Source organism: Talpa europaea (genome assembly GCF_964194135.1).
Source record: "Talpa europaea genome assembly, chromosome: X".
Lineage (NCBI taxonomy): Eukaryota > Metazoa > Chordata > Mammalia > Eulipotyphla > Talpidae > Talpa > Talpa europaea.
The window spans coordinates 43,118,000-43,136,224 of record NC_140081.1 but is presented as its reverse complement, the minus strand read 5'-3'; the positions used below and the strand labels follow the sequence as shown (position 1 = coordinate 43,136,224).

The window sequence follows — 18,225 nt, the reverse complement described above, 5'->3', positions numbered from 1 at the left end:
ATCAGTCTGAGGTGAGGTGAAAGACTAAGTTTTCCTCAGGTGTATATTGAACACTTATCTGGTCATACACAGATTTCTAAACCTCTTCATCACTAATTTTGAATGTTTTGAATCTCCAAAGAAACTCATCCTAATTTCTCCTCTGGGTCTCAGATATTCAGTGTTATGTCATCACCCGTAGTTCCACAACCCAGGTATTAGTGAATTTGCAGATCTTTTACAGCTTTTACAGTGTCCATAAGTTTCCACCCATGTTTGAGTTGTGAAAGAGAGAGAGCAAAATGTCTGTTATCACCCACAGAAGGTATGACAGTACACAATAATTTGAAAAATATGCCTGTTTTTTTTTTCCTCTGAGTTTTGGAAGGGAACTGGAAACAAGGATGCTGCTGCTCTAAATCAAGATTTTCACCAAGCTTAGGAGGGTATGGGGCACGAGTGTATTAAAAAGCCAAAAAACTCCCCTACTGGTTTGAGAATGACATGTTCTTGCTTGGTTGTTATAAAACTTTTGATAGTATTACACAGTTCTCAAAAAATGGTTTAGGGTTACAGAGAGGAGAGGAGGCTGCATCTGGCTCCTGCTCTCACAGTCATTACAGTACACAGAGCTCCATAGAGGCAGTGCAGGGGCAAGTGAGAGCCCGAAGGCACTTGGCAACTCAGTGCCTTACTGAGGAAAAATAATTAAACATGGAAAAAGGAGAGTCTAAGAAGCTGAGAGTGCCAACTTGCCAGGAGGAGGACAAGAAGAAACACCCAGATGCTTCAGTTAACTGCTCAGATATTTCTAAGAAGTACTCAGAGAGGTGGAAGACCATATCTGCTAAACAGAAAGGAAAGTTTAAAGAAGTGACAAAGGCAGATAAGGCCTGTTATAAAAGAGAAATTAAAACTTATACCCCCTTTAATAAGGAAACAAAATAGAAGTTGGGGATTTCAAGGCACCCCACAGTCCTCCTTTTTCTTGTTTCCTGAGTACTGCCCAAAAATCAAAGGAGAACATCATGGTCTATCCATTGGTGATGTTGTAAAGAAACTGGGAGAGATGTGGAATAACACTGCTGTACATGAAAAACAACCTTTTAAAAACACTGCTGCTAAATTGAAGGAAAAATACAAAAAGATATTGTTGCCTATTGAGTTAAGGAAAGAATGATGTGGCCAAAACAGGGGTCAACAAGGTAGAAAAAAAAAAGAAAAAGAAGGAAGAGGAAGAATAAGATGGAGAAGAGGATGATGATGATGAATAAGTTGGTTATAATGCAGAATTTTTTAAAGATTTATTTATTCATTCATTCATTCATTCATTCATTCATTCATTTATATAGGCACCAGGAACAGTCAGAAGGGTGGGAGTGTGAGAGAATTCACCAGAGCCAGAGTGGGGAACAGAAAAGGCTGACAAATTACACTACTGAGGGGAGCAACGGGTATGGCAAGAGAGGTCTGCATGCCATGTGGGACCCTCGCCAGTGCCAGGGGTTCAAACTGGTGCTGCAGAGGCTGCAGAGGCTGCAGGCAACTTCACAGCCCAGCGCTCAACCACTGTGCCACCAGGGGAGGCCCAGAATTTTTTTTCTATAAAGCAAAAAAAAAAAATTCAAATTGAATTGTAAGGCTGTAGAAGATTTTATTTTGAACTGTACAGTATCTTTTTTTTTTGTACAGTTTACACACTACTGCATGTGTCTTTAGAAAACTCTGTCCTGTTGGTATTTTCAATAGCTATTAATCTTTCCTGGTATAGTATGGTGGTTGTAGATCAGCATGTAAATTTAAAACAGGTTCTTATTGGTGCACAGCACAAATTCAATATATATGGGGATGGTATTTTTTTTTACCCTCAGTTGTCTCTGATGCAACTTATACAAAATAATTGTTCTGTTAACTGAATACCACTCTGTCATTGCAAATTTTTTTTTTCTTTTTACATTTTGAATGCTTCTCAGTAAGTACATTTTTTAATTAAAATTTGGTTTATATAATTCTTGTTTTATCATCTTAATATTATCCTTATTATGTCTATTACTGAAAACTCAGAGGCAGCTTAGAGTTAGTAATGTTACTGTGGATACAATTATCTCCCTCTTTCCTTAATTTTTTATTGAAGTAACATTATTTTACAACACTGTATAAGTCTTTGAAGTATAGTTTCACAATTCTTCAAATTTTTATTATTAGTATTATTATCATTATCATTTTTTCTGGAGTTTTCTAGTCTCTTCTCCTGAAACCACTCTCTAAAATACTTTTTTTTTGTTTGTTTTACATAATAATTCCTACTAGAATTGTGTCATAAAGTCTTGGATATTTCAAGTCAAGTTAAAAAGAATATGCTTACAGATAAAAATTATTTCAAAATCATATAGAAGTCAATTTAAAGCTTTTATGCAGTGACTTATTTTATAATCCATTTCCAGTTGCAAGCTGTTTGTCAGATGACAGAGTTTATAATGCAGTTCAGTTTCACCCCTTTACCAGTTCAACTTCCATATTTATAATTGATGTCTCCTAGGAAGTAGCATGGCAATTACTAAGAAGATTGGGAAAGCAAGACTGTTGACAACATTTTTGCTTTGAAGTGAAAGGTGTTTACTTTATATATATATATATATATATATATATATATATATATATAAGATTTATTTATTTTATACAAGAACCGGGGTACAGGCCAGGGAGGGTGAGAAGATTCACCAGAGACAGAGAGGGACCCGAACAGGCAGACTGATGAAATACACTGCTGAGGGGAGCAGCAGGTGAGAAAGGAGAGGCCTGCCGCGCCATGTGGGACCTGTGCAGCTGCCGGCCGGCGGGCATCATACCCGTGGTGCAGAGGCCGTGGACAGCTTCACAGCACGGAGGCACTCAACCACCTGCACCACCACCCCATTTTGACCCCAATCCCTCCCCTCCCTCCACCCACCCCCCCAAAAGTGTCTCTGGTTCATAGATTTTTGTTGATTTTGATTTTCACTTTCTTGTAGTTATTCATTTTCCTGATCCCTTATTTAAGTTTTCTAGATTCCTGCTATGAGTGAGACCATCTGGTATTTTTCTTTTTCTTTCTGGCTTATTTCGCTGAGCATGATCCCTTCCAGAGCCATCCATGTTGCTGCAAATTGCATGTGTCTATCTTTTTTGAATGCTGAGTAATATTCCATGGTATATATGTACCACATCTTCTTGATCCAGTCATCTATTTTTGGGCATTTGGGCTGTTTCCTAAGCTTAGCTATTGTAAATAGTGCTGCTATAAACATAGGGGAGCAGGTGTTCTTTGGAATTGATGTTTCTGTGTCCTTTGGGTAAATACTTAGGAGTGGAATTGCTGGATCATATGGAAGCTCTATGTTTAGTAGGTCCAGAAATCTCCACACAGCTCACCATAGTGGTTGGACCAGTTTGCACTCCCACCAACAGTGCAGGAGAGTTCCTTTTTCTCCACACCCTCGCCAATATTTGTTGTTGCTAGTTTTGTTTTTTTTTTTTTTTAATATGGGCCATTCTCACTGGTGTAAGATGGTATCTCATGGTAGTTTTGATTTGCATTTCCCTGATTACAAGTGATGTTGAACATTTTTTCATATGCCTGTTGGCCATTTGCATTTCCTCTTCAGAGAAGTTTCTTTTTAGCTCTTCTGCCCATTTTTTGACTGGATTATTTTCTTTGTTGTTGTTGAGTCTAATCAGCTCTTTGCAGATTTGTGTGATCAATCCTTATCATTAGTGTTGTGTGCAAAAATGTTCTCCCAGTTGGTGGGGTTTCTCTTTGTTTTGGTTACTCTCTCTTTTGCTGTGCAGAAGCTCTTTAATTTGATGTAGTCCCAGCTGTTTATCTTTGCCTTCACTATCACTGCTTTGGGTGATGTGTCTGTAAAGATGTCTTTGATGTGCAAATCACACAGTGTTTCGCCTATATTTCCTTCTATGTATTTTATGGTTTCAGGTCTTATATCTAGTTCTTTAATCCATTTTGAGTTGGTTTTTGTGTATGGTGTGAGGTAGTAGTCAAGCTTCATTCTTTTGCATGTAGCGGCCCAGTTTTCCCAGCACCATTTATTGAACAGACTTTCTTTGCTCCAATGCATATTCTTTGCTCCTTTGTCAAAGATTAGTTGACCATAAATCTGTGGGTTTATTTCTGGATTTTCTATTCGATTCCATTGGTCTGTGTGTCTGTTCTTGTTCCAATACCATGCAGTTTTGATAATTATGGCTTTGTAGTATAGTTTGAAGTCTGGGAGTGTGATGCTGTGATGCCTCCATTCCCTTCTTTTTTTTTTTTTTTCAGGAGAGCTTTGGCTATTCGGGGTTTTTGGTGATTCCATATGAATTTCATCAATAATTGTTCTATTTCTTTGAAGAAAGATCGTGAAATTTTTATTGGAATAGCATTGAATTTGTATATTGCTTTAGGTAGAATGGCCGTTTTAATAATGTTTATTCTTCCAATCCATGAGCAGGGTATGTCTTTCCATTTCTTTGTGTCTTCTTCTGTTTCTTTTAACAGTGTTTTATAGTTTTCTTTGTATAGGTCCTTTACCTCTTTTGTTAGATTTATTCCCAAGTATTTGATTTTTTTTTTGCTTCGATAATAAAAGGGATGGTGTTTTTGATTTCTTCTTCTTCAGATTTATTGTTTGTGTATAGGAAGGCTACTGACTTTTGCGTGGTGATTTTGTATCCTGCCACTTTACTGAACTGATTGATGAGTTGAATTAGTTTTTCTGTGGAGTTTTTGGGGTTCTCTATGTATGTTATCCTATCATCTGCAAATAGTGATAGTTTGACTTCTTCTTTTCCTATTTGGATTCCTTGTATGTCTTTCTCTTGTCTTATTGCTCTGGCTAGGACTTCCAGTATTATATTGAAAAACAGTGGTGTGAGTGGACATCCTTGTCTTGTTCACTTACTTTTTCAACATTGACAGACTCCACTCTCACATCCACCTAAACTTGTTCATAATCTGTTTAAATTTTATTATAAAATTTTAGATGGAACTGGACCAAGTGAGAGTGACAGATAATATACATGCAAAAAGAAATGGGGTGCTTGTCTTTTCAAATGTTTTAAGTTTGTGAGGAACCTACCCTTATTTGAAGATTGAATCCTTTCTACTCACCACTTCCAGGTGATAATCTACCCTTGGTTTCCAAAATGGCTTCTTCATGAGATGACTTTTATTTTATAAGGAGAGCTGACTCTTCAGAAATTCTTTACTCTAGCCTGATTTTTTTTTTCCTGTGACTTCTACCCACTGGTAGTATCACACAAAACTTATTTGCTGCTCTGCTCTTTGACAGCCTTTCATGAGTTTGAAAACATTGTCCTGGCTCCACATTAGTCTTTTTGTTCTCTGGGTTTACAATTATACTCTCAACAAGTAAGGGGAAGTCATCAAAGGATGAAGACCTCCACATCCATATGTCCATAGTCAGGCCTAAGCTCAGGTTCAGACCCCACATTTCAGTCTTGTCAATCCAATCCAAACCTTTTATGCTCATATTTCCTGGTGATGCAGTCATTCCCTCTGATTTGTGCTCCTGTTTGTATGGAGTAGTATTGAAAGACAATCTTTAGTACCATTCAGACTAGATTTAGAATACCAGCTTAGACACTCATTAGTGAAGAGACATTGGGCCAGTTGCTTCTGGAATTCAGTTTCTATATCTATAAAATATACTAATGTTATTGACTTGTGGCAGAAACTGGTAATTGACCCTCATATCTTCTCTGATTATATATTAGTAGAAATTTTACTGGGCACATTGTCATTCAGCTAAGTTCTAGATTTTCCAGGCTTCCTTGGATGCAGGTGTGGCTATGTGACTAATATGACAAAGAGAGATGAACAGAAATGACCTAAGTAGCTTAGTTGGTACCTCTTCTGCTAGCCAGAATACATATCTGACTGTGGGAACTGGGGAAGATGCTTTAAATCAAGATTCAAATCCTTGCTCTACTAAGTACATGACAAATCATCTCCCAGTTTCTGCATGTGTAAAATGGAGACAATTTTGACCTTTTAGAGATGTTGTAATGTTCAGTGAGAAAATGGCTTTTAGCATGCTTTGGAAATGGTCAAATAATTATTTTTAGAAATGCAGGGCATGCTGAACATATGTAAGGAGGCTTTAGATTTAAAAATATTAGCTTCTAATCTCAGCCCAGTCACTTTGTAGCTGTATGACTTACACACAATACACAGCATTTCTCAGCCTAAATTTTTTCAATTGTAAAATGGGGAAATCTTACTTAACCTCAGAGATGTTGAAAGGATTAATTGATATAGTATCTGTGAAAGTATTTGACACATAAGTGTGTATGAGAAGCTGCCTTCAAAGCTCCTGTTTTGAGGATGTAACTAGAGCATGCTTACTTAACTCTGCTCTGTGGGGCTTCCTTGTGCCCACCATGGCTCCAGTGCAAACTGGGTTTGAGGTCTAGCCTTGTGGCTCCTGTAACGGCAGTACTTGCCCTGTTCTGGAGAGAGCAAGTCTGTGGTTTTTCAGCCTGCCACCACCCTTTCAGCTCTCATGGGAGAGAGGTGATGCAGAACTTTCCCAACCCCAACACAAGCCATAGGGAGAGAGGCCAGCAGTGTGCTTAGCCAGCCTAGTGTGATCTGAACAGTGACTTGTGCTCCAGTCTTGCAGACCCATGCCCCATTCTGCTTCAGGGTCCCTGAACAAACCACCACATCCAGCCACAGTGAAGCTCCCCTGAGTGCACCGTCCATGAGACTGCTCAAGCCCACTGTAGAACACCTTTGTATCCACTGGCCAGAGTTTCACTTTTGGATACTATGCCAGAATTGAGAACAGACCAATCAGGTTCAAGCTCCCAACAAACCAATCAAGTTCAAGCTCGACCAGAACCAATCAAGTCTTGGAATTGTAAACGGACTAATCAGGCTTGAAAGATGGATACCCTGAAGAGGATATTAGCAAGTCTTCAGCCAGCTTCAGACACACTCATGCAGAGATTTTGCAGACCTCTGTAGACCACTATAGATCTCTGTGACTGTTGCATCTTATCTTTGCTGCAAACTGCAGCCTGACTGCTGCTCCTGCCTCTGGCCCTACCTCTGACATTGCCTGCTGACTGGCACCACTAGCTTATGCTCAGTGTCTGTTAAAGAGCCGTCTGTCATTGGCTTATGCCCAACATCTCTAAGAGCTAGAACAGTGGTGACTGGTGCCTCTGACACCACCATGTGCTGACTAGTGCTGATCAGCACTCCTGACATGTCATCAGTCATTTATAATAGCTATTCACCAATTCTGATCATCTGGCATCACCTTCTGGTGCTATTACCCCCAGTACTGTCCAGTCCAGTATCCAGCTTTGCCCAGCCTGGCATCTGGATAGGTATTACTGGCTGCTGTAATGTCCCCTCGGCAGCACTACCTGTGATCACTTCCAGCCACCAGTCTTAATTGGATCCTGGTAAACCACTTACCAGCCTGCCACCAGCTCCAGGCTCTTGTTGAAAGGACAATGCCATCTTGCATGAGCAGCCTGTGGATTGGACTACTGGATGTTATAGATGCTTTCTGGGGTAAAACAGCTGGGCATTTGTGGCCTTAGAAACTCTTTCCTTCCTCCCAATTTGCTTACATCTCACCCTTTTGTAAATAAGCCCTGTTGTTGTTGCACCCTGAGTCTGAGTCATGCCTTGTAGTTAGTTGTATGTGTATGAGTGAGGAACTCTCAGCTGTAATATTTGGCTTCTACCTTTGCATGATTTCAACAAGTGTTCAATAAATGTCATTTTTGTTTGTTTATTTTTGCTTTCCACCCCATTCCACCCCAGCCAAAGTGATCCATCACCCTGTCTGGGTGAGGACTTTTGTGGGCATCATGAAAGCAATTAGGCATTGGTGAAGAAAAGAGACAGTTTGGAAGATGAGCCAAAAACAATTTTAACATCCACCAATTTTATATTCTGCCATTCCCCTTCAGCATTGGTTTTGTTCTCCTTATATGAACAACAAACTAGTAAGTAAATTCTCTAGTTATTTTGTGCAATAGACACTTTCAACATGCTGGTGAACCCTATTTATCTCTCCTAGAATAATACTTTAGATTCACACAAATCAAGGATTACATGAGAACTAATTATATTAAAATACATTTGTAATATAGAAATACATGTGCCTTTTTATTGAGGTAATTTTGACTCACAACACTATATATGATTTAGAAATATAGCTTTACACATTTCAGATGTACATTACCACTTCACACCCACCGCCAAGACAATGACAAGATCTGATGGAAGGTTTAATGACTACTGTGATTTCAAGTAAGAATGAATATAAATGATATTTTAAAATATCTAAAATAATGATGAGTGTTCTTTTGTGATTTCTACTGGCTACAAGACCCAGGTACTGTCAAAATTATTATGGTCTCCTTTATATTTATAATTGAAGGAAAAGCTACATTTTAGTTAAAAGGTAACAAAAATACAATGTATTTTTTAAACCCAAGTTCATGGTTACCTGCCTTAGACTCTACATGAAAAAGCTCATAAAGCAAAAAAATTGTATGGAAATATACCATTGACAGGTAATTGTTTTATTTATTTTAAGATTTATTTATTTATGATTACAAGAACTAAGGTATAGGCCAGGGGTGTGGGAGGTGAGAGGATTCACCAGAGACAGAGCAGGAACAGAACGGGCAGATAGACTAAAGTACACTACTGAGGGGAGCAATGGGCGTGTCAGGAAAAGTCTGCTGCACCATGTGGGTAGCTCCCTGGCTGGGGATCGAACTCGCTCTGCAGAGGCTGAGAACAGCTTTACAGTGCTGCACTCAACCCCTTGCGCCACCAGGGAGGCCCGGCAGGTACAATTTTCATTTTATTTTTTAAAGATTTTAGTTATTTATACAAAAACCGGGGCACAGGCCAGATGCAAGGGAGGGTGAGAGGATTCACCAGAGACAGAGCAGGGAACAGAACAGGCATACCGACGAAATACACTGTTGAGAGGAGCAGAGGGTGAGACAGGAGAGGTCTGCTGTGCCATGTGGGAAACTCACAGGCAGGCTGGGATCGAACCGGCACTGCAGAGGCTGTGGACAGCTTCACAGCACTGCGCTCAACTGCCTGTGCCACCAGGGGATGCCACGACAGGTAAAATTTTTAATTTAAAAAATAAATTGGTACTATATATGTATACTAAATTGATGGATTCAAAGCAGGCCCAAAGTAGAAAGAGACCTTATAAATTATGTATTCTATTCAGCACATTTTTTAGTTTGAGGGTGCAGAGGTGAAATGACTTCTTCATAATCACAGTTAGATGATATTAACAAAAATAGTGACAACAAGTAGAGCTTAATCCTCTCTATTTTTGTCTCTCTCTCTCTTTCTCTCTCTCTCTCCACACACACACACACACACACACACACACACACACACACACACACACACACAGAACTTTTCTCTCTTTATATATGTTTCTCTCACTGCTACTCCTGTCTCTGGCCCTACCTCTGATATTGCCTGCTGACTGGCACCACTGGCTTATGCTCAGGGTCTGTTAAAGAGCCGTCTGTCATTGGCTTACACCCAGCATCTCTAAGAGCTATATATATATACACATACACATACAGAGAGAGAGATATGAGAGAGAGATACAGAGATACGACAGTTTTGCAAGTTTAAGAAGTGAACAACACTAAGAGCCAATGTAGACTCTCTGAGCATGTCAGGCTTGACATAAATGGTTTTGTTTCTTATTACTGGGATTGCCAGACTGAAAGTTTAATCCTTCACATCACTTCTCAGTCTTTGGCTAAGATCAAGTGTAATATAATCTTTTACTAGAAGGTATCCAAAATATGCCCTAGAGATTGACTAAGTATTTAAGGATATTCCTGTGTATATGATTGAGAAGTGAAGATATAGTTGATTTATGAATGACTCAAGCCTTATAAACCAAGCGGGGAGTCAACTGGGTCAACCTAGGTGTTCTCTATGGTGTGATACAGATGTTTGCCCTTAGCTCTGACACAGTCAACATTTTTAGTAGTTTTGATGAATAACATAACAGTTCATCATAAATTCAGATGACTGGAAGCTGGAGTGGAGAAGGGAAAATGAATGAATTAGGAGATAAAGTAAAAATCTCAGATGAGCAAAAGCCATGATGATAGGCTGCATACAGCCAGATGGAATTAAAGAAAAATTTACATGAAGCCTCAATTTGGTCTTAAAAATTGCATAGGCACGGGCCTCCACTGGCAGCGCAGGTGGTTGAGCCCTGTGCTGTGAAGCTGTCTGCAGCCTCTGCAGCACCGGTTCGATCCCAGCCAGCCGGGGAGGGTCCCACATGATGCAGCAGACCTCTCCTGTCTCGCCCACTGCTCCCCTCAGCAGTGCATTTCATCAGTCTGTCTGTTCTGTTCCCTGCTCTGTCTCTGGTGAATCCTCTCACCTTCCCACACACCTGGCCTGTACCCCGGTTCTTGTATAAATAAATAAATAAATAAATAAATAAATAAAAATCTTAAAAAAATAAAAAAAAAAATTGCATAGGCACAGGATGGGAAATCCTGGCATGTCCTTACATGGGTAAGAAAGGAGATATTTCAGCAAAGCTGCTGTTGGTAATCCCTAAAACATCAATCACTCAACACAATGAAATTCCCTCACTAATGGAAGTTAATAAATGGTGAAATAGGTACTTATTTCCATGTAGTTATTGAGGGACTCATGCTGATAAAGGTTTTGCCAACCTCAAAGTATAATTTTCAAGAAATTCCTGAGGCTCAAATTACCAGCAGGTGAAGGAAAAGTGTGAAAACACATCTGTACCAGGACTAGATGTAGTGCACATTAATTTTACCTTTATTTCATTTGCTATAATTAAATTATGTTGTCATACATAGTAGCAAGAGAGTCTAGTAAATGTAACTTGATGGGTGATGAGGGGGGAAAGTAAAAACATGTTCTATGAAGAGTCAGCATTATACCTCAGAGTCCTCAGCCAAAATGGATGGAGGAAGGGTGTGTTAATCCTATTCTCTTGTACTTTTGTTTCACAGTTGGTTTCATTTTTTTTTAAGATTTATTTATTAATGCATACAAGAACCGGGATACAGGCCAGATGTGCGGGAGGGTGAGAGGATTCACCAGAGACAGAGTTGGGAACAGAACAGGCAGAATAACGAAATACACTGCTGAGGGGACCAGCGGGCGAGACAGGAAATGTCTGCTGTGCCATGTGTGATTCTCGCAGGCCAGGATCGAACCTGTGCTGCAGAGACTGCGGACGCTTCACAGTGTGGTGTTCAAGCCCCTGTGCCACAAGGGGAGGCCCTAGTTTCACAGCGTAAATGAGAAACATACCAACTTCAGTGGCTGCATGAATTGGCTGGAGAGGGAGCTGAATTCAGGTTCTATAAAAAGTAGTTGGGGAAGTAGAACTGACTGGCCTGGAAGAAGAATCAGGGATGTAATATTTGTTTTAAGCATTCTGTAGAGCTGTTCCAGAGAAGACAGAGAAGATGGGGACTGTTTTGCTCCCGGAGGTAAAGATGGGACTTATGGGTGAAAGTCATAGGGAAGCTAATCTCAGCAATAGAAGGAGAGCTTTCCATGGGTGGAATAAACTGTTTTTGTTTTTGTTCTTTTTTTTTTGAGATAGTAAACTATTCATCACCAGAGGTGAGTAAAGACTAGATGAACTGTCTCTCATGGATAATGATTTAGTGATTCCATTGTACTACTAGATCCAAGTCTGAGATATTATAATTCTATATCTTTTCACTATTATAATTTCAGGCTCTTTCTCTGGTTCTATTATTTTAAGGGAAATATAACTGAATAGAAATGAATTAAAATGAATCTTTATAAAAATAAGGATGAAAGATAGTATTAACTCATTGCAAAACTATTCATAAATCACACTCATAAGCAAATTGCAGACTAACAATAGAGTACATCTTGTAATGTAAAATTTCACTGCAATTTTAAAAATGAAAATTTCCAAGTGACTAATCTTTGAGAAATTGTGCAAATAGCTACTCAAGAGTGCAATAGATTTTGGATGTAAGTGTTTGTATTTCTATTGGATTTAGGATATCAGTTTCTGTTATATATTACTCTGAAAAATACAATAACTGATTCTGAGTATAGGAACTCTGTCAAGGTCAGCTGTTTTTGGACTACTACTTCCTAAGAGGCAGTCAATTCATTTTCCAATTGTTGCAGCTCTCCAGGATGTTGCAGCTGTCCATCCATGGGTGGCAGCCTAGTAACCATCATCAAGGGACCAAGTCAGAAAATACTCTCAAGTACCCGCGTTTGTCATCTTTCAAGGATTAAAGGGTTGAGCTGGGAGAACAACCTGCTAACTTTTCCTGGGGTAGGTAATGGAAACATATGCAAATGAAGAGAGATTCAAGTACCAGGAATCAACAAATCCCTAAGATTCCTGATGTGTTTCCCACTTTTAGGACATTGATTATACAATTTGCTTCTCATCTGTTTCCTAGCCTGCCTTACCTCCAGTGAAGTATAAACCCTCAGACAGGATGTAACTCAGTAAATATTTGTTGAAGACATGCATAAGCATTATAAAAAATATTGAAATTTAACCTGCTACTTGTGTTTTGTAGAATACAATCTGCACTGGCACAATTTGAGACATAAGAACTTGGCAAATTTGGATACTTAATAATTTACTTCAATACTATTGTTGTTTCCTCAACTTTCCAACTCTGCAGCAAAATGTTAGACATGTTGCTTTTCCACTAAATAGCAATGCCTTGTTGGAGTGGCCTAGTGAAATCTGTGATGCCACCTGTGCCAATTCACTCACCTCTTGTTCCTGCTTCCCCCCATTAAAACAATCATTTACCTATACTGTGGTTATCTATTTACTTGGCAATTTCCCCACTCAATGTGTGTACTTTACATTCTCCTTAAGATCTAGGATCAGGTTGTGTACATGCACATCTCAAGAGGCTTTATGCTTTGGAGCAGATACAGAATTTAGTGTTTATTGAACACTTATCACACACTGGGAGATATGATATATATATATATATATAATATTTTAAAAACACTAATGAAAACAGATGAATGCAAATATATATATATATATATATATATTCTCCTAACATTCATCTGTTTTCTCTAGTGTTTTTTTAAATATTTTATTTAATTTATTTATGCATATACAACTGAGGTGTAGGCCATAGGTGGGGGGTGAGAGGATTCACCAGAGACAGATAGAGTGGGGAGGAGAACAGGTGGATTGACTGAAATATTCTGCTGAGGGGAGCAGCAGGCAGACAGGAGAGGTCTGCTGTGTCATGAGGGTCAGCTCCTTGGCTTGGGATTGAACTCAGGTTGCAGTGACTGGCGATAATTTGATAGTGCTGAGACTTTAAACTCTGAGCCACCAGGGAGGCCCAGTTTTCTCTAGTGATTTTGGAAATTTGTACCTTTAGAATGTCTCTTGATCCTTTGACTTGATATGTGATTGTGTCTCCTCTATAAGGGTCATATATACTTATCCCTTTTATTACCCAGTTTTAAAGAGAAATCCCAACTTGAGCTTTTATTTCTCATCACTTATGTTCTCCCTATTATACAATCTAGCCTCAACTTTCATTAATCTAATAAAACTTAAATTTTGACGTTTGTTTTTAAAGACTTCTTCCCAAGTGATGATGTGTTCTTCATTGATCCTTTTTTTTCTTGAATCCATTTGCAGTATTTGACAATGTTGATAACCCTGGTCCTTCAGAGTCCCTTCACTTATAAAATGTAAAATAGGTTAGTAGCTCAGGTCTCCCCTGGTGGTGCAGAGGTTGAGCACTGGGCTGTGAAGATGCCCGCAGCCTCTGCAGTGCGGGTTCGATCCCAGGCTGCCGGCGAGAATCTCATATGGCACACAGACCTCTCCTGCTGTGCCGGCTGCTCCCCTCAGCAGTGCATTTCGTCAGTCTGCCTATTCTGTTTCCCATTTTGGCTCTGGTGAATTCTCTCACCCTCCCGTGCTTCTGACTGTACCCAGAGCTTGTGTAAATAAATAAATATTTTTAAAAAATAGGCTAGTAGCTCTTAGCCACATGGGATGGTAAGTTATGAGGCTTAAATGAAATAATATACAGGCTCTGATAGCACTCATTCTGTGCCTTTAAAACTTTCAGAGCCTGGAACAAGAGTAAAAATGGAAACTTACACTTCATTTGTCTAAATATTTATGTTATTAATCAAACTGACTAAATGTGAAATAAAATGTTACACGTGTACATCAACAAACTATATCTTATAACAATGTTGAGAACTGAGTGTAGTATTCTTGGAATTCTGAGACTTCCATGCCAAAATGTGCAGGCATATAGGGGAGTTATCACTTAGCCTTCAGTTCATTTCTGTTTTCTTCCCATAACTGACTATGCTCTATACTGAGAAGGGCCTTGCATATGCATGTGTAAGCCCCTGGAATGTGGTTTGAAAAAAAGTGATGTTGGTGGGTATATCCCTTTGATCTTGTGGATTCTTCATTCTGTGGGGAAGAGTAAAGCTAGAGGAAAGCCAGAGGAAAGCCTTTGGGTCTCAAAGTTTTGATGGTATTACGTGGTCCATTGCAGATATTCAATAAATAGCAGCTAATATGAATATGGTTATTTATTATTTTTTGCCAACGATGGTGAATTTTATTTTTAAGCCAATTTATTGAGGTATGATTGGCATCTAATATATATATTAGACAATTAAATCAGTTTGGAGATAAATCCATACCCATGAAATTAACAGCAACATCAAGGACATGGCCATATCTATCATTTCTCAAAGTTTCTTCTCACTCCTCTTATTATTACCATTTAATTTTTGTTTGTGGTAAGTACACTTAACATAAGATCTGTCCTTTTAGTAATATATGACACAGTTTTACTATCTATAAGAATCATGCTTTATTATAGCTCTTTGGAACTGTAGTGGTAGGTGTGGTATGGTATATATACCAACTTACCACCAAAGATCTCGTTACCAATCCCACCACCATCCAATTTACCCCTTCTGCTAATACCATCCACTACCTCACCCTTTCCCCTCTGGTAATAGCCACTTTTCTGTCCAAGACTAAGCTATTGTTTTTGTTTCGTTTGCTTGCTTTGTTCTTTCATTTTTTAAATTAATTTGGCAGTCACTTATATGTCTATATAATATTGATTTACACTATTACTCCTCCATATGTGCACACATTTCACTTATTCTCCAACAAACCTCCTTTACCAATGCCGTATCCCCTTATTTTACCTATTCCTTCCTTTCACTTTCCATTACCTCTGGTTCCCTGTATATTTTTCAAAAAGTCTGAGAATTGTTTTTGCTGTGTGTGTTTTTGCCAGTATATGGTCTTCGGTTATTTATATTGCAGAGAAAAGTTAAACCATCCAGTACCTATCTTTCATCTTCTGTCTCCCTAGGATAGGCTCTTGGTCGATTACTCATGACTCAGGTCCCCATTTGTCCTCCCCTCTCTGTCACCTACAGGTTACTAATGACACTCTCTACCTTCTTTGGTGACCTGCTTTCAGCCTTCACTGGTGACCTGCTTTCAGAGAACATTGGTTTTGGGTATGCATGAATGTAAGGTAGATGATTTTCCAGGCTTTTCTGCCCTCCCACCATAGGGATCACATGCCTGATTGTGGACACCTGCATTTATTACATTGTTATAAGTTGTGTTGTTTACTTCTGTGGGCCATGGCTCAGTATTGAGATATTCTCCAAGGGAAGCAGAGGCAGGAGAGAGGCAGGAGAAAGAAGGGGAGAGAGAACACTAGAGAAGCCCAGAGTGAAGACTTGCCGGGGGCTTGGAGCCTGCGAGCCTCCAGCCCCCCCAACCCTGCCGCCAGCACCCTTGCCTGCCATTTACCTGCACTACATGTAAAAGCTCAATAAAAGCCTGAGAAAGCCACTGAGGGTTCCAGGACTCTCCTTTACTCATCTGGTCTGCATAGGATCTTAGAAAACTTGCACTGGGCCTTCCTGGCACTACAATTGGCATAGTCAGCAGGAGGATTCAATGCAGATGTGTGTGGAGCTCTCTGAAGACCTCAGGAGGGACTGAGAAGTAGCAGACTATGAGCCTGTGACAATGCTGGAGGCGCCATGGCAGCACAGGTGGTGACCAAAGTCCAGGAGCTGTGGGGAGAGCTAGAGACGCTGCAGGAGCACAGGAGGTGGACAAGCTCTGGGAGCTGCAGGACAAGACCTCAAATGGAGGAGGAGATGGCCTGCACGGACCAGCCCATGACCCCTGAGGCAGCAGAATCATTGGGAAAGAAAGGTCCATGATTCAGAACTAGCCGGTGCTGACACAAGGAACAACGGTTGGACTTGGATGCCAGAAGGCAGAGGAACTTTGGCTGGGTAATGTTATGTTTTGGGGACCCTGGGGAAGGATGGCATTGTTTGTACACCCCAGGAGATGGGAATCTGGGCGTGGCCAGTGGGTCTTGGTGTTTAAAATTGTCCTTTGTACTGCCCAGCAATCCTAGGGCTACAAACCAGAGAGGCAATGGCCATAGTAGAGGAAGGGGTAGGCATGAAAATAGTCCAAGACACTGAGGAAGGAAGCCCTCACCAAATTATTTGCAGCCAGGCAGAGGAAAAACCAACTTAGAAAGGCAAAAGCTGTTGTTGAGATTGGGAAGCCCTTAGTGGCTGTTAAGCAGCCTAAGTATGTTGAAGAAGGCCAGTGAGTCTCTTAAAATCACCTGTGTGTGATGCCCTGCTCATTGTTGGGTGAGGGCAAGGAGGTGAGGAGCCCGTCCTTGGCGAACGGGTGAGGAATGTGCCTTGTGGTGAAGCCCACCCTCAAAGAGGGGACCCAAGAGAGGCTACATGTGGAGCTTGTATCCATAGATCCTCCACCCATGTGCTTGTGCAATGGGTTGGCTGAGTGCAGGGGTCTACGTGTCTCATTGGTGGCTATGAAAGCTGAGTGTTGGAGTGACCGCAGACAGAAAACCCTGAGGATTAAGTGATTTCCCCCAAAAAGCACAGGATTGCCAATCCAAGAGTGAGTGCATTCTGCATTCTGGGGATGGATGTGGTGTGTGGCTTGTGGCCGAGACCACAGCCGCAAGATTCCCCCCTCATATGAGCAGTGCCTTCAGCAGCAGAAGTGGTGGATCATCTGCTGGTGCCAATGATTGCCTTTTGCCACAGGTTGGTGCCCTGCCTGGACTTATTTGTGCTCTCTTGTACTGTTTCATTATTCAGTTGTATTCTATTTTCTTTTGTGGGCCATGGCTGCAGTGTTTATGTTTGCTAAGTGAAAATTGTATATACCTTATAAGAAGACTGTATAGAAAAAAACCCTGAGGGGGTGAATTATAGGGTAAATGATTTTCAGGCTTTTCTGCCCTCCCACCATTAGGATTGCCCTGCCTGATGGGATACCTTTATTTGTTACATTGTTATAAGATGTGTTACTTACTTCTGTGGGCCATGGCTAAGTATTGAGATATTCGCCTAGGGAAGCAGAGGCAGGAGAGAGGCAAGAGAAAGAAGGGGAGAAAGGCCACTAGAGAAGCCCAGAGTGAAGAATTTGCTGGGGGCTTGGAGGCCTGCTGGCATCCTGGCCCCCCGGCACTGTTGCCTACCTTGTACCTGCATTACATGTAAAAGCTCAATAAAAGCCTGAGAAAGCCACCGAGGGTTCCAGCCACTCTCCTTTACCTGACTGGTCTGCATAGGATCTTAGAAAACCTGCTCTGGGCCTTCCTGGCACTACGATGGTACATGGAATTTAGAGTTAGGTGTATTGGTGCAATCTCTATCCCTGACTGTTTTCCTCATAGTATCTCTGGTGAGAGGTTGACCAGTGGTTGCATCTCAGCTTGGACAAGCATTTTTGCCCATCCTTGATCCAGCCACCTAACATGACCTTTTTGGGAAGTTCAAACCCTTGGAGGTTGCTATCTATTGTAGGTTGAACTAGTGTAAATGGTCAGATGTCTTGCTCAACTTCCTCAGTGTCTGCCACCTTTCATTGTGTAGCGTGTTGGTACTCTGGCAGGTAGCATGAAGGGAAAGTCTGCAGCTAACTAGCATGAACAGAGGTCCATGCCCCTATGTTGGAGGTAGGTCCTCCCTAGCAACTTTGAGGCTATGCACCCTCACTTGCAATATAAGAATCTACATATCCAAAAGAATACTCCCTCCAGGATTGC

The 18,225-nt window shown here is 40.5% G+C and overlaps 1 pseudogene across 1 annotated transcript; it reads left to right on the top strand.

Annotated features, from left to right (window-relative positions):
- Window positions 1-693: 693 nt before the first annotated feature.
- Window positions 694-1,302, top strand: LOC311187544 (high mobility group protein B1-like; annotated as a pseudogene). Its single transcript has one exon. The product of its transcript is annotated as a high mobility group protein B1-like (transcript).
- The last annotated feature ends 16,923 nt before the right edge of the window (window positions 1,303-18,225 follow it).